The 15,748-nt window shown below is 43.0% G+C and overlaps 1 protein-coding gene across 1 annotated transcript in view; it reads right to left on the bottom strand.

Annotated features, from left to right (window-relative positions):
- The window catches only part of LOC124796073 (chondroitin sulfate proteoglycan 4), a 543,527-nt gene that overhangs the window by 389,258 nt on the left and 138,521 nt on the right, over positions 1–15,748 (bottom strand). The window lies entirely within an intron of this gene.

Raw genomic sequence — 15,748 nt, 5'->3', positions numbered from 1 at the left:
TTTGGTTTCTGAGTCGCAAAATAAACAATATGTGTTTTACAACGTTTTGAAATTGAACCACTAGGGGGAGGGGGTGAGATAGTGAGTGAAAGTTTTTTTTGAAAATAAGTAATTACTAAAGAACTACTAAAGGATTTTTAAGGCTTTATCTGTGGCAACTGGTGTTTGACTTCAGAGTTAGAAATAACAAAAATACGTGTCTCAGTATTTCTGGAATTTCAACCCCTAAAGTAGTGCAATAGGCGATGAAAATTTTTAACAAAATATTTCATCACATTAAAAAAATTTTGAAGCTGAGTTATCAAGATAGGCATTTCACTTCTCGGTCAGATGTAAAGGAATATTTGTTAGGGGATGAAAGTTGTTATAGAAATATCTCCATAAGACAACAAAAGGCATGGGCTCCAGGTAACAGAATCGCCTTTAGATTATAAGTGCTTTCGGAAAAGACCATGCTTATATAGCCTTAAGTAGCGTGAAAAGCTCTGAAGGTGTTGCAATTCGTGAACAACATAACAATTCGATTAGATAAAAACTAAGAACTCTCTGCAGTGATGTATTCTACACGAGTGAAACGGTGGACGCTAAGCTAGTACATAATACAATCCTTGGCTATTGTATTAAATATTTCATTGTCTCTGTACTTGAACATTTTCTTTTGAATTTCCATTTGGTAGGCACAGAAGACATAAATATTCACTGTTAATGAAATGTTTAAAAAATTAAAACATATGTCTTTGGCGCAATCAAGGGGATTGGCTTCCTTCATTCGGCCACAAAATTTCCGTGAACGGGCTGTTAAATACTATACACATCTAATAAAGTGTCAATAAATTTCATTTTTTTATTATTTTTAATAGTTCATTGTTGGAATCTGAAACTGAATAACATGTATTCGAAACCAAAACGCATAAAAGAAGAAATGTCGACTCCTTAGGACTTTCAATAAAAACTATCTAACTAATTGTGAAACCTCTTACAAACTATTGAGAACTTAAATTTTGTTCGTAATGGGCTGCTTAGACCTTATACACACATCAAAAAAAGTTCTGCATCACAACGGTTCCGAGAGCTCCGGAACCTGTACAGAAACTTGGAATAGAGATCAACATAAACACCATTTCCGCCCTTTTTATTGCTCATGAAAACCACACATTGCATAATGTACAACCATATAGAGATACTTTCAGAGGTGGTGGTCCAGATTGCTGTACACACCGGTACCTCTAATGCCCAGTAGCATGTCCTCTTGCACTGATGCATGCCTGTATTAGTCGTGGCATACTATCCACAAGTTCATCAAGGCACTGTTGGTCCAAATTGTCCCACTCCTCAACGGCGATTCTGTGTAGATCCCTCAGAGTGGTTGCTGGGTCACGTCGTCCATAAACAGCCCTTTTCAATCCATCCCAGCCATGTTCAATAGGGTTCATGTGTGGAGAACATGCTGGCCGCTCTAGACGAGCGATGTCGTTATCCTAAAGGAAGTCATTCACAAGATGTGCGCGATGGGGGCTCGAATTGTCGTCCATGAAGACGAATGCCTCGCCAATGTGCTGCCGATGTGGTTGCACAATCGGTCGGAGGATGACATTCACGTATCGTACAATCGTTCCATGACCACCTGCGGCGTACGTCGGCCCCACATAATGCTACCTCAAACAGCAGGGAACCTCCACCTTGCTGCACTCGCTGGACAGTATGTCTAATGCGCTCAGCCTGACCGGGTTGCCTCCAAACACATCTCCGACGATTGTCTGGTTGAAGGCATATGCGACACTCATCGGTGAAGATAAAGTGATGCCAATCCTGAGCGGTCCTTTCGGCATGTTGTTCGGCCCATCTGTACGGCGCTCAAAGATCGACCTCGCCATCGACGTCTGGAGTGACGTCGCATATCATGCAGCCTACTGCGCACTGTTTGAGTCCTAACATGACGTCCTGTGGCTGCACGAAACGCATTATTCAACGTGGTGGTGTTGCTGTCAGGGTTCCTCAGAACCATAATCCGTAGGTAACGATCATACACTGCAGTAGTAGGCCTTGGGCGCCCTGAGTGAGGCATGTCATCGACAGTTCCCGTCTCTCTGTATCTCCTCCATTTCCGAACAATATCGCTTTGGTTCACTCCGAGACGCCTGGACCCTTCCCTTGTTGAGACCCCTTTCTGGCACAAAGTAACAATGCGGACACGATCGAACCGCAGTATTGACCGTCTAGGCATAATTGAACTACAGACAACACGAGCCGTGTACATCCTTCCTTGTTGAAATGACTGGAACTGTTCGCTGCTCCATCATGGTTGTTAACATCAGTGGGCGGGTTTAGTGAGCAGTCAAAGGGGCTTGTCTATAATTAAATAACCACATTCAATTTCTATCTTCAGGAGTTCTGGGAACCCGGGTGATGCAAAACTTTTTTTGATGTGTGTGTTAGACGAATTCGATGTGGCTCATTCAAGGTATCGCTGAACAACCCCAAGTCTTTATGTTGTTAGTATGACAAAATGAAGTAAATTGCTCGTGTTTTCCAAGGACATGGCTGCACTATTACCATATCACTACGACGTTTCAGCCATTAACACTAGTCAATTACAAGAACATATTGCAAATCTTACCTAGTTTCCCTTGCGCTTTGTGAATTTCTAGAACAGGTCACCACAAACATGGCAATTCTTTGACAATGCTGGAAACACTTAGTGACTACTAGCAAGTGACTACTTTCAGTACCCACAGACAAAACAGAGCCGGCCCATCGATGGAGCCAGGCCATCGATAGCTTCTTAAGCCTTCTGGAACTGTCACACTTCTTAAAATATTCTTGGCAATTATGTCATCGTCGAATGAATTAGTTGGAGAAGCAGAACTGTAACAACTCAGAGTGTGTAATGGACAACTTCTTATCGCGAATTAGGGGAGACAGGGCTACACATGATAGATTAAATGGAGTGGCAATCATTAAAACAAAGCGTTTCTCGTAGCGACGGGATCTTCTCATGAAATTTCAATAACCAATGTTCTCCTCCGATTGCGAAAACATTCTGTTGGCACCCATCTACAAAGGGAGAAATTATCATTACGATAAAACAAGAGAAATTAGGGCTCGCACAGATAAATTTAAGTCCCGCTCACCGTTCGTGAGCCGGCCGAAGTGGCCGTGCGGTTAAAGGCGCTGCAGTCTGGAACCGCAAGACCGCTACGGTCGCAGGTTCGAATCCTGCCTCGGGCATGGATGTTTGTGATGTCCTTACGTTACTTAGGTTTAACTAGTTCTAAGTTCTAGGGGACTAATGACCTCAGCAGTTGAGTCCCATAGTGCTCAGAGCCATTTGAACCATTTGAACCGTTCGAGAGTGGAACGGTACAGACACCTTGAAGGTGGTTCATTGAACTCTCTGCCAGTATCTTTATTGTGGGTAGCATAGTGACTACGCAAGTGTAGATGTAGTTGTAGAAGGTATACTCCGCAGATGGAAACAAGAATTTGGATCTGGCCAAGAAATTCCTTAGACCATTGCATAGTAGCTCGCAGTGTCTTATTGAGTATAAGACACCTTTTGCCACCTTCATTTGCCAGCACCAGGATTTCCATATCCAGCAGCAGCGTCGTCTTAAGAAAACCTCACGTAGTACAGAAGCGTAAGGAAAGTCGTCATTGAAACTCCGCATTGTGATGTCGTCTGCTGCAAAAGTTCATACCTCACGACGGCAACACTAGTAAAGACAGTCGCAGCCGGACGCATCAACAAATCGACTGTTTGTGCGGTTTATGTATTATATTCTTTATTAAAACCTATTTCAATGGCATTATCTCGTAATCAGGCGACAAAATTATTTTTCACTTCGTTAGCCACAATCTAAGATTTTACTAAAACAAAAATTCTCCGTTTTTATACAAACGACTGTTGAGCACTGAAAATACTAGAATTCTGTATGTGTTCTAGCGTCGTCATGCTCATTCTTACACCTTGCTGATATGAAATCGTGTAATTCATGCAGGAACATGGTGACATTGCGGCATGCTATTTGTGGAAAGTGAGAAGTTACCAACAGGTCAGCCGGCCTCGGTGGCCGAGCGGCTCTAGGCGCTTCAGTCCGGAACCGCGCGACTACTACGGTCACAGGTTCGAATCCTGCCTCGGGCATGGATGTGTGTGATGTCCTTCCGTTAGTTACGTATAAGTACTTCTAAGTTCTAGGGGACTGATGACCTAAGATGTTAAGTACCATAGTGCTCAGAGCCTTTTAAACCAACGGGTCAATGTAAACTGGAGCAGTAAGGAAACTGGTATAGGCTTTATGTATTCAAATACAGAGATATGTGAACACGCAGAATATGCCGCTGCGGTCGGCAACGCCTATATAAGACAAGTGTCTGACGCAATTGTCAGATTGGTTACTGCTGCCACAATGACAGGTTATCTCGATTTAAGTGAGTTTGAACATGTTGTTATAGCCGGCACACGAGCAATGAGACACAGCATCTCCGAAGTAGCGACGAAGTGGGAATTATCCCGTAAGATCGTTTCACGAGTGTACCGTGAATGTCAGGAATCCTGTAAAATATCAATCTCCGATATCGCTGCGGCCGGAAAATGATCCTGCAAGAACGGTGCCAACGACGACTGAAGAGAATCGTTCAAAGTGACAGAAGTGCAACGCTTCCGCAAATTGCTGCAGATTTCAGTGCTGGGTCATCAACAACTGTCAGCGTGCGAACCATTCAATCAAACTTCATCGATATGGGCTTTCGGAGCCGAGGACCAGTTGTGTACCCTTGATGACTGAACGACACAAAGCTTTACGTCTCGCCTGGGCCCGTCTATATCGAAATTGGGCTGTTGATGACTGGAAACATGTTGCCTGGTCGGACGAGTCTCGTTTCAAATTGTATCGAGCGGATGGAGACAACCTCATGAATCCGTGGACCCTGCGTGTCAGCAGGAGACTGTTCAAGTTGATGGAGGCTCTGTAATGGTGTGGGGCGTGCGCGGTTGGAGTGATGTGGGACCCTTGATACGTCTAAATACGAGTCTGACAGCGACGCGTACGTAATCACCTGCTTACATTCATGTCCATTGTGCATTCCGACGGATCCGGGCAATTACAGCAGGACAATGCGGCACCCCACATGTCCAGATTTGCTACAGAGTGGCTCCAGGAATGCTCTTCTCAGTTTATAGACTTTCGATGGCCATGAAAGTCCCCAGAATAAACATTATTGAGGATATGTTGGGTGTCTTGCAACGTGCTGTTCGGAAGAGATCTCCACCCCCTCGTTCTCTTACGGATTTGTGAGCAGCCCTGCGGGATTCATGGTGTCAGTTCCCTCAAGCTATACTTCAGACGTTAGTTTAGCCCATGCCACGTCGTGCTGCGGCACTTCTGTGCACTCGTGGGGGCCCTAGACGATGTTAGACAGGTGTCCGATTTCTTTGGGTCTTCATTATATGTCTTCGCACTATGTAAGCCCAGTTCTACACCTTAACACTGAGTTATATATGACCGTATCGCTGCGCAGTGACAGTCACAAATTACGAGTTTACCCAGCAGTCAGAAACCACATAGATGTAAGGGAGTCAATGTTTTTGTCGATTTCGCAGTATTCACAGGCGCATAAAGCTACAACGAAAAATTTTCTAGAGCCTTAATGCAGAGATGTAGCAATACGTATCAGTGGATGAAGACAATGACACGAGACAGAAAGGAAAAAATCACTATCTAACCACTCAGAAAATATATAAAACAGATTTGTCTTTACTTTTGGAAGAGAAATCACCTACGAGAGGTAGATTGTGAGGGGGAAACGTAACGTGTCGTGCGACGTTCACGGTAAAACATAAGCACAAATGATATACAAAAGAAGGTAGCATAAGTTACAACACTTGTGTCAGTCTGCCACAGTTGCTGCGATAACACATTCAATCTCAGGACGTGTGACTCGTTCTAAAAGTAACGTTGAGGTAGACGTAATGTTTGTTTCCCGATTTTGGTTTCCTAGGGATGGAAAATTAATGGCGTACCGCCGTCGTTAGACTAGTTGTCAATATCGTGGGTTAAATCCCCGTCGCCGTAGTGTCTCGTAACATCATCAAGTGTTTGGTAATTTGTCTGCGGGATATTCAATCTTAGTGCACTTAACTGCAGAAGTACCCGTCATTCACTCACGTGACACCAATGAAAGTTAGACTCGTCATTAACGGGTCGCAGGAAGGGAATATAAAACTCACTGACTGAGGAAAGGAATGTAAGATTTTGGGAGTCCTTGTAAGTTTCTTTTATTAAATACGTAATAAATATTTTGAATCCTACGAGAAAATTCATTTCACAATTTGCGTTAAGAGCAGCTGCCTTCCGTTTGAATCTCTGTGAGATAGTCCAATGAGAGGGATGTGACCTCCAACTCATGCATGTCCGCATTTATTTGCAAAGAGCAATATATGGTGGCCTGGAGGAAGCCAAGCGCAGAGACTTCCGTAGCCGGCTTCGGGCACATTGCCTATGCTCGCATGGACATTGATGCGCAGAAAAATTTAAGCCATATGAGAGGACGTTAATAACCCACAATTCGTCACACCACCATGACCTCTGTGTTGTCAGTCTTGATTTCATCTTCTTTAACTTTTGTTAAAGAAGAATAAAATACTGTGTTTTCGTTTTACAGAGGCTCTATTTCGCTTATTGTTAGAGCATGAAACCTAAAATTAATTCTTTGCCTCTTATTACAGAAACTGGATGTGCTTGCTTTAACCATATAGAGGATGCCAGTAAGCTGTAATTGTTCAAGTGCAGCACCATATTAGGACTTGCAGGGATCGTAGTCAGTAATGATTGCGTCATGGTAAGTTCATTATGTTTCATAAAGTTGTGCAGGTTGTCCACCGCTCCGGCGATTTGAATCCGCTCGTCTGCTTGGCAGGCGCCGCACTTAGGGGCACTGATGGGCAGCTATCTTCTTGGCTGTCGAGTGAGCGCCCTCTGTGGCAGACAGCGGCGCACGGCGAGGCGTGGAGCTGTCTGGCGGGCCTGTGATATGCTGCGAGTTAGACGTTTCAGTGTTCATCACGGAACTCGTGTTATGTGGCTCGGGCATAATAGCGAGAAGTGTTAATGGTTGGCGTCTGTGGGCACATAGTTGACCTGTAGTTTTTTCTACTGCGAATTCCACATGACTTGTCTGAATTATGGGATGATGGCTCTATAAAAGATGGTATTACAATAGTGGACAGGGTCGTCGATGCAAAAACCAGATAGCAGGTTATTTAATGGAGACCATTTACGTTGAGTTTGATTGGTTTGTGTCGTACCTTAGGTTTGCTATTTAGTATTTGAGTTAACGTCGTCGCCATTGTTGGTGGTCGTCTTGTGTAGGCACGTTCTGGTCGGCGAAATTGTGATTGAGGTGCAGTTGGCTTTTGTTCTATCGTTGTTGATACTGCGAGCTCCTTAACTTCGCTGTTTTGACGAGAGTTCACGATTTTTTTAGTGACAATCTGTAATAGCGAAAAGGTGTTATTCCATTTGTAGTGACCACGACTGGAATTCTGTGGAAGCACCTGGTCAGGAGACGCTGCAAATTAACCACGGTCTTTGTGTGGTGGGTCATGTGCGCCATCTACTGGAGCGGCACAAGGTCAGTGTTGTCTGCTTCTGATGCCACGAGCTAGGACGGCCTGCGGCGCACGTAAGTTGTTCCGGCGCTGTCACATGGTATTGCTATTATTGTTGGTCTGGCATGAGGCTCACAGCAAGACGTGAGTGGTTCATTCTCTCTCTATCTGAGCTCATTGCTATGGGTTTCCTACGGTGACGTTTTACAACTTGTGGCTTAACGTGATTGCAGATTTCACGCATGTGTGCTGGTACTGCAAGATTGTATTTGCGATTCTGGTTCAGACCTCTTTTCCGGCGCCATATGCGCGATGAAAGGGTAGGTCTGTGCCGTTAGCGGCTGTGTCTCTGAAAGTATTACACGCCTTGTGTGTCCTGGTCAAATATACCAGACAGGGTATTTGCAAAGCCAAATACAGTGTGAGCAAACAGGTGATGATTTTGTAGTTTGTGTACAGCGCAACCGGTGTGGCCTTCTGATGCTGGTTTCCTGTGCTGTACTTAGTTACGAAGGCTGTTCGAAAAGTAAGGCCCGATCGATCGCGAAATGGATACCAGTGTGAATATCAAAAAGTTTTTATTCGCAACAGTTAGCCACACCTTCCAGCAACCTCTCTAAATAGTCGCCGCTCCGACTTAGACATCTGTCGTGGCGTTGTACAAAGTTTCCCGTACCTTCATCACAAAAAGTAGCCGCCTCTAATTTCCGCCATTTCTCCACGCTGGTCTGCCTTTCGTTCTTTCTGCAAAAATGTTGTTTTCGTAGCCAGCGGTTCATGTGAGCAGAGATAAACAACCGAGGGAGTCAATTAACGGCTGTATTGTAGGTAATCAAACACTTCCCATCGTAAACGCTGCAGGAGCGTCCTCAGCAGCCCTGAAGAATGCGTCTGAGAATTGTCTTGAAGAAAGAAAAGCAAGACACTTATGTTGTGTAGGCTGCATAGCTTCAGGCGAAATCCCTCACCGGATCCATATACTTGGTGGGAGACACTTTTGTTTTAGGCATTTCTACGTTATCACTTTGCGCTCTGAACTGAAAAGAGCGACGTGAAGCGATCGACGGGCACACTAAAGACACTAATGATGTCCATCACATCTGTGCAAAGTTCTATCGGATTTTCTCAGTGGTTTCCATTTCGCGCCAAATCGGACTTTACTTTCCGAATACGCCTCGTAAATAACGAATACTAGTGTAAGAAATGTTCCTGCGCGCAGTAGCGCTGCCCGTAAATTCGAAGTTAGATGTGGTGCACCTCACTCTCTTACGATGGTGTACTGATTAGCTATCTAGCGTAAGTAGTATCCAGACATATCTAGCGCTGTTATGCTGGCCCTGAGCTATCTTAGTTTGAACGGTTGCTGTTTTGACATGTAGAGAGCACAGCGTTTAACAGCACACCTTTAAAGTCGTAATCCCGTTTTGTGTGTTGTCCTGTGGTGATATGTTATTAATGCGGTGTAAATTGCTTTGTAGGGTAATTTTCGTCGACGAGGATAAACTGGATAAATAATGAATCCCCTTGCCTTATTTCAATGTGAAAGACTGTTACAAAGTAAACTCAAGCACTGATATTAATGGTGAAATTTGACTTTGTGTTCACAACTGAGTAAGATTTAACCTCTTGAGTAAAGGTAGTATATAAAGCCAGTTTTAAAAATTCTAGTACTGCAAGAGAATATATGGATTTTGTAAATTTTAAATGGTTTCTTAATGTTGCATATGCGAGATTTTGAACGAATTGCTTCAGAATTCCTTTCATACATAATTACCTAATCTTATGTTGCCTGTCGTGTTTATAGGGTTTTAACATTACAAGTGGGCCATGGTTCTTACACCGATGGCAGTAAGGGGTCTGTGGCCGTTACTGGAGGGGATCGTTCGGATCTCACATTGCCTTCCCAGTTGGTGGTCCCGCAGCAGCCGCGAGGAAATCTCCACTGTAGCCTCCAAGACAATGGTGCCTACCGCAACTGAACTTTTTAATAAATGCTATCCAGCTCAATATCGTCAGTTAGTAAAATTCCCAGTCCTCGACTCACAACCATTAAAAACTCGGTTGAAAATTTCTACATTTTTCCACTGCACTTGCTGTTTTGTAATTAAGCTCTGACTAAGAATAATACAATTCAGATAAATCTGACTGCCGTCGCGGTAAGAATATTCAAAATGACGTCCTCCTCCAATGAAAAAAGATATAGTTTGAGTGAATTCAGTCACGATTTGTCACGCAATACGAATGGTACCAACGCACATTATGGAGACTACGGCTTTTTGCTAAATATCCCAAAATGCTTAAGAAATAATGTTTCACTCATACGTACTTCGTTGTCTCCAAAAAATATCGTAACAATTCAAAAAAGAGAATGTGTTCCACCATTTCAGTAGTATGCTGCCTGCAGTGTCCAGAATGACATCTCAGTATTTCTTCTATCAAAGACAAGGCGTACCTCATATTGTTCCTCGCTCGCTTCACGCAAACTGTATATAACGGATACAATTTCTACTGCAAACTGGAAATACCAACATTCGGCTGTTGCTATTTTCCCAAATCATATTTGATAGTTTCTTCACTTTAGTAACCTACAGTCTCTACAGTATAACAGAATTTGATATGAATAAACCTCAGAATTCATTTCCAATGCAGCGTATAGGCCTATAGATAACTTGATTCGGCTGTAATGGAAAAGTAGCCTAAAGATCGCTATGATGAAAGGGACTGTGGCCATACACTGTTAGTATGCTAGACGTCGGTTGAACGTATGGAAAGTCGGAAGACAACGTTAATTTAGCACTGTCGCAGCTAAGATCTTTGAGAAACACCTAAGAACATGTGGTTGTGTTTTCCATTACAGTCTTTAGAAACTTCTTCCCTGATGATGTGCTTACTACCATTATATTATCTCTTAGCATGCTACGCGAATAGAATACGCGACGAAAGAGATATTGCAGAAGATATAAGGAGTGTAGCATCTTTCAATGTCACACAAGACTCTGATTTATCAAAGCGCTCTTCTTATAGCGAGGAATGCGTTGCAATATGTTTGTACCGCTCCAGCACACTGCGTCGAGTATCGGTAATATGCCCATAACTACAGCTTCATGTCTCCGAGCAAGCAATTTCAGATATCTCAATTTGGTGCTTATTGCCTCTTCGTATTTCCAGCAAGCAAAGACCCCTGCAAAGGTCTCTCCTGGAATTGTACGACTACGGGAGAGATACTAGGTTACAAAAAGGAGCGGTAATTGCAGAATAATGACGAGGAAATACGGCGTGCCAAAAGCGTTAGATAAATGTGAAGGAATATTGCATACAGCCGCCCTTGTGCAGCAGCAGCTCGTGTTTCAAGTGTTGCACTCGGCAGATGCGCTATTTTGCGACGTAAAGTAGGGGGAATGTAAGTTACTGGTGTTTATTGTAAGGAACGGGAAGAAAAGGTTTTATATATGTGCCCTGTATGCTGCTTCACTTTTAAATTTCTAGCTAAGTGCTTTATCTAAATAAGAACTGGCAAATATCCGGGCACTCATTTTGCTAGTTTTCTATTAGAAAAGTAGTTCAAATGGCTCTGAGCACTACGGGACTTAACATCTGAGGTCACCAGCCCCCTAGAACTTAGAACTACTTAAACCTAACTAACATAAGGACATCACACACATCCATGCCCGAGGCGACCGTAGCGGTAGCGCGGTTCCAGACTGAAGCGCCCAGAACCTTTTGGCCACACCGGTCGGCCTTCTATTACAATCGAAAACAAATAATGAACTGTGTTTGTGGTGTAATACTGAAAAAGATTAATTTCCATATATTCGCGAAAACTCGTTTGAAATTAGGAAACGATTTTACTAATAAATATGTAAAACGTACAAGTGTGTAGGAACAGAATCCCGGACAGTTTCTGTACGCTGGGCACATCTGCTTCGCAATGTTTACAGTGAGATTTTGTAAACGTCTCTATGGCAATGGTTCTTCACAGCTCTATAGACGGCTGTCGTTTTCACGTACAGCGGTTTCTACTTCGCAGTTGAAAGCTGTCAAAAGTGCTGCGAGGTGTCAGGAATTTCCTTAAGATGAACAGACGGTCGGAGAGCCTTGTAGTAAAGAAAAAAATATATTAAAATTTCATATATAATGCAGCATTTTTCTCACGCATCTCAGTGTTTATGACACCATAACTCCTGAACTGTGTGTTGTAGCACGATGTAATTTTGTAGACGTATTTCGCGGCATGCTACAGTCTGCGAAATTTATTGCGCATAGAGTTAGTAGTGCAGAAGTAACAAATTTAAACGTCTTACATGAAGAGGCACTTTTTCACGCATCTTATTTATGACTCATCTATCCTACACTATGATAGGTAGGTGCTTCTTATCCACCGCAGCGATTGTTACCTGACAGTAGAGGATATATATAGCAAGTCTGGAAGCTGGTTCCCACTTTTACACTGAAGGGCCAAAGAAACTGGTACACCCGCCTACTATCTTGTAGGGCCCCCGCGAGCACGCTGAAGTGTCGCGACACCAGCTGGCATGGACTCGACTAATGTCTGAAGTAGTGCTGGAGGGAATGGACACCCTGTATCCTGCAGGGCTGTCAATAAATACGTAAGAGTACGAGAGGGTGAAGATCCTTCTGAATAGTACGTTGCAAGGCATCCCAGATATGCTCAATAATGTTCATGGCTGGGGAGATTCGTGGCCGTCGGAATTGTTTTAACTCTGAGCAGTGCTCCTGGAGCCATTCTGTTGCAAATGTGGGCGTATGGAGTGTTGCATTGTCCGACTGGAATTGCCCTAGTTCGTCGGAATGCACAATGGACATGAAAGGATGCAGGTGATCAGACAGGATGCTTACGTACGTGTCATTTGTCAGAATCGTATCTAGACGTATGAGAGGTCCCGTTTCACTCCAAGTGCACACGCCCCACACCATTATAGAGCCTCCACCAACTTGAACGGTCCCCTGCTGACATGCAGGGTTCATGGATTCATGAGGTTGTTTCTATACCCGTGCTCGTCCATCCGCTCGATACAATAAGCAAGACCCGTCCGATCAGGCAACATGTTTCCAGTCATTAACAGCCCAATTTCGATATAGACGGGCCCAGGCGACGCGTAAAGCTTTGTGTCGTGCCGTTATCAAGCGTACACGAGTGGGCCTTCGGCTCCAAAAGCCCATATCGATGATGTTTTGTTTAATGATTCGCACACTGACACTTGTGGATGGCCCAGCGTTTAAATCTGCAGCAATTTGAGGAAGGATTGCACTTCCGTCACAGTGAACGATTCTCTTCAGTCATCGTTGGTCCCGCTATTGTAGGATCTTTTTTCCAGCCGCAGCTATGTCGGAAATTTGCATTTTTACCAGATTCTTAATATTTACCGTACACTATTGAAATTGTCGTACGGGAAAATCCCCACTTTATCGCGACCTCGGAGATGCTGTGCCGCATCGCTCGTGCGCTGACTATAACACCACGTTAAAACTCACTTAAATCTTGATAACCTGCCATTGTAGCAGCAGAGACCGATATGACAACTGCGGCAAACACTTGTCGTCTTATACAGGCTGATTCACGAAGACATGCAAATATTAATTGCTATTTTAATATGTTATTCTACAAGTGAAACTAAAGAAAAACACATAAACATATAGCAAAACTGTACGAGGTTAAAGTAGAGCACGATTTCCATTTATTTTTTTGTTATTGGTCTGATGAATATAGTGAAACATCTCCCAGACGTGTATCTGCAGTAGTTTTCCAGAACATCCAGAGAACCAAAGATATAATTTCGTAAAATTTTTAATTCATTCAATACTTGGTCCAATTTTTGTTTTAAATTCCAGAAAATTGCACAAAGTTTTCAACAGATATTGTACAGAATTTAATTTTGGGAAAATGATGGTAATATCGGTAACTGAAACTGTATGAATGTCTCAGATAATCCGCTTTAAAAAAATAAATAATACCATAGCTCACGTGAATTTACGTTAAACCGGAAAAAACAAAGCTCAGTGTTAAGGAAGTTGTACAGTGTACCTACAATTTCCCAATACATTCACAATAAATGTTCAAAAAAGTCTCCACCAAGTTCAATGCATTTAGCTGCACGTGTATGAACGTATTTTGTTGGTCGTTTCGGTTTCACAGGGTTGATCTTAATTTCGTCTATTGCGTTCATAATTCAAGCAAGTTATGCCTCATTGAGTCCGTTCTTATAAACTATGTCTTTCATACATTGCCATACACAAAAATACATTGGTGTTAAATCGGGCGATGTGGGTGGCTGCAGACGTGTAGCGCCAGGACCAATCCATTTATGGGAAAGATGTTGATTTAAATGTGTAGTAACGGCGTTGGTGAAATGTGGAGGCGAGTCCTCATGTTGAAAATACATTTGCAATCGCGTAACAAATGCAACATCTTCGAGCAAGAGGGGTATTTCTTTTTGAAGCTATTGTAAGTACGTCTCGCCAGTTAGACGTTCTGGGAAAATGAATGGTCCAATAAAGTGTGTGTTGATTACACCACACCACACATTTACGCTAAATCGCTGCTGGAGCCGGCCGGGGTGACCGAGCGGTTCTAGGCGCTACAGTCTGGAACCGCGCAACAGCTACGGTCGCAGGTTCGAATCCTGCCTCGGGCATGGATATGTGTGATGTCCTTAGGTTAGCTAGATATAAGTAGTTCTAAGTTCTAGGGGACTGATGATGTCAGAAGTTAAGTCCCATAATGCTCAGAGCCATTTGAACCATTTTTCGCTGCTGGAAATTACGTTGACACGCTCGTTATGTAAATTGTTTATACCATCTCGGGTAAAGTGTGCCTCATCAGTAAATAAAACGTATTTGTGTAACTGCCGATTAGTATTTAACCAGCTGCATAACTCCACGCAAAGGTCAGGATCTCCCGGATGTAAATGATACACTTTTTTATGGTAAGGATACAGCTTATTGTACTTCAGCGTATGCCATAACTTAGATTGTGAAACGCCTAATCGTTGAGAGATACGTCGTGTACTGGTACCTGGGCTACGTTGAATAGCATCCATAATGTAGTCATCATCGTCTTCACGTATCGAGCGCTCGTACTGATCATGAACGCTAGGTAGATAACCTGTCTCCCGTAACATTCGAAATAATCCACTAATGGATCGTGCATTCGGGATACTCCGAGTTGGATAACGTATGCGATGTTCGTTAACTGCAGCCGTAGCATTACCATCATATTTGCCATAAATAAACACAATCTAGGCTATTCCTCTGCTGTAAATTTGAAAGGCATCCCTATTTCATAAATAATCTACAAACTACAACAGTTACTATGTGGTTTCACTTAAATACACTGTTGTTATGTTCTTTCACTGAACAACGAACTCGTTTCAAGATTAGGAAACGACTGAAACAACTCACTGATGGTTGTTAACAGTGACATAAACGTTTCTGCATTCTTAATGTAAAGTAACCAAATTCACTTGTATAATAATCTTTGCTTCTCTGGATGTTCTGAAAAACTACTGGAGGTAGACGTCTGGGACAAGTTTTATTAAATTCAACTGACCAATAACAAAAAAATAAATGGGAATCCTGCTGCACTTTAACCTATTACAGTTTTGAGATGGCGATGGCTTCATATTAGCGAAGTTGCTAACATTTGTGGACGTATGTTTATATGAGCTTTTTTCTTTAGTTTTACTTGTAGAATAACACATTAAAATATTTGCATATCTTCGTGAATCACCCTGTATAGGCGTTGCCCAGGTCGCCTAATGTGGCGTCGAATGTAATAAGACCTGCACCAAGGTGGTCGGACGTGCCCCGCAAGGGGCCTCCCAACAAATTACGCCATTTCCATTTCATTTACATAGGCTTTGCCGACCGTGGCTTCATATTCTGCCTGTTTACATATATATGTATTGGAATACGTATGTCTAAACCAGTTTCTTTTGCATATACATATAATGGATTTTAGCTTCTGACTATGATGCTCAGGGACAGTTCATAGCTGGAGGTAACTGCTAAGAATCAGGGATCAATCACAGTACTGAATTGGGCAAAAGACTGTACTAACGTAGGAGCACGTAACAGACAATTAATTCACGGCGCTAGAGTCATCGTGAGCCTATCGATTAA

Source organism: Schistocerca piceifrons, chromosome 4 (assembly GCF_021461385.2).
Source record: "Schistocerca piceifrons isolate TAMUIC-IGC-003096 chromosome 4, iqSchPice1.1, whole genome shotgun sequence".
Classification (NCBI taxonomy): domain Eukaryota; kingdom Metazoa; phylum Arthropoda; class Insecta; order Orthoptera; family Acrididae; genus Schistocerca; species Schistocerca piceifrons.
The sequence above is the reverse complement of the archived record's forward strand: the minus strand, read 5'-3'. Positions and strand labels throughout refer to the sequence as shown.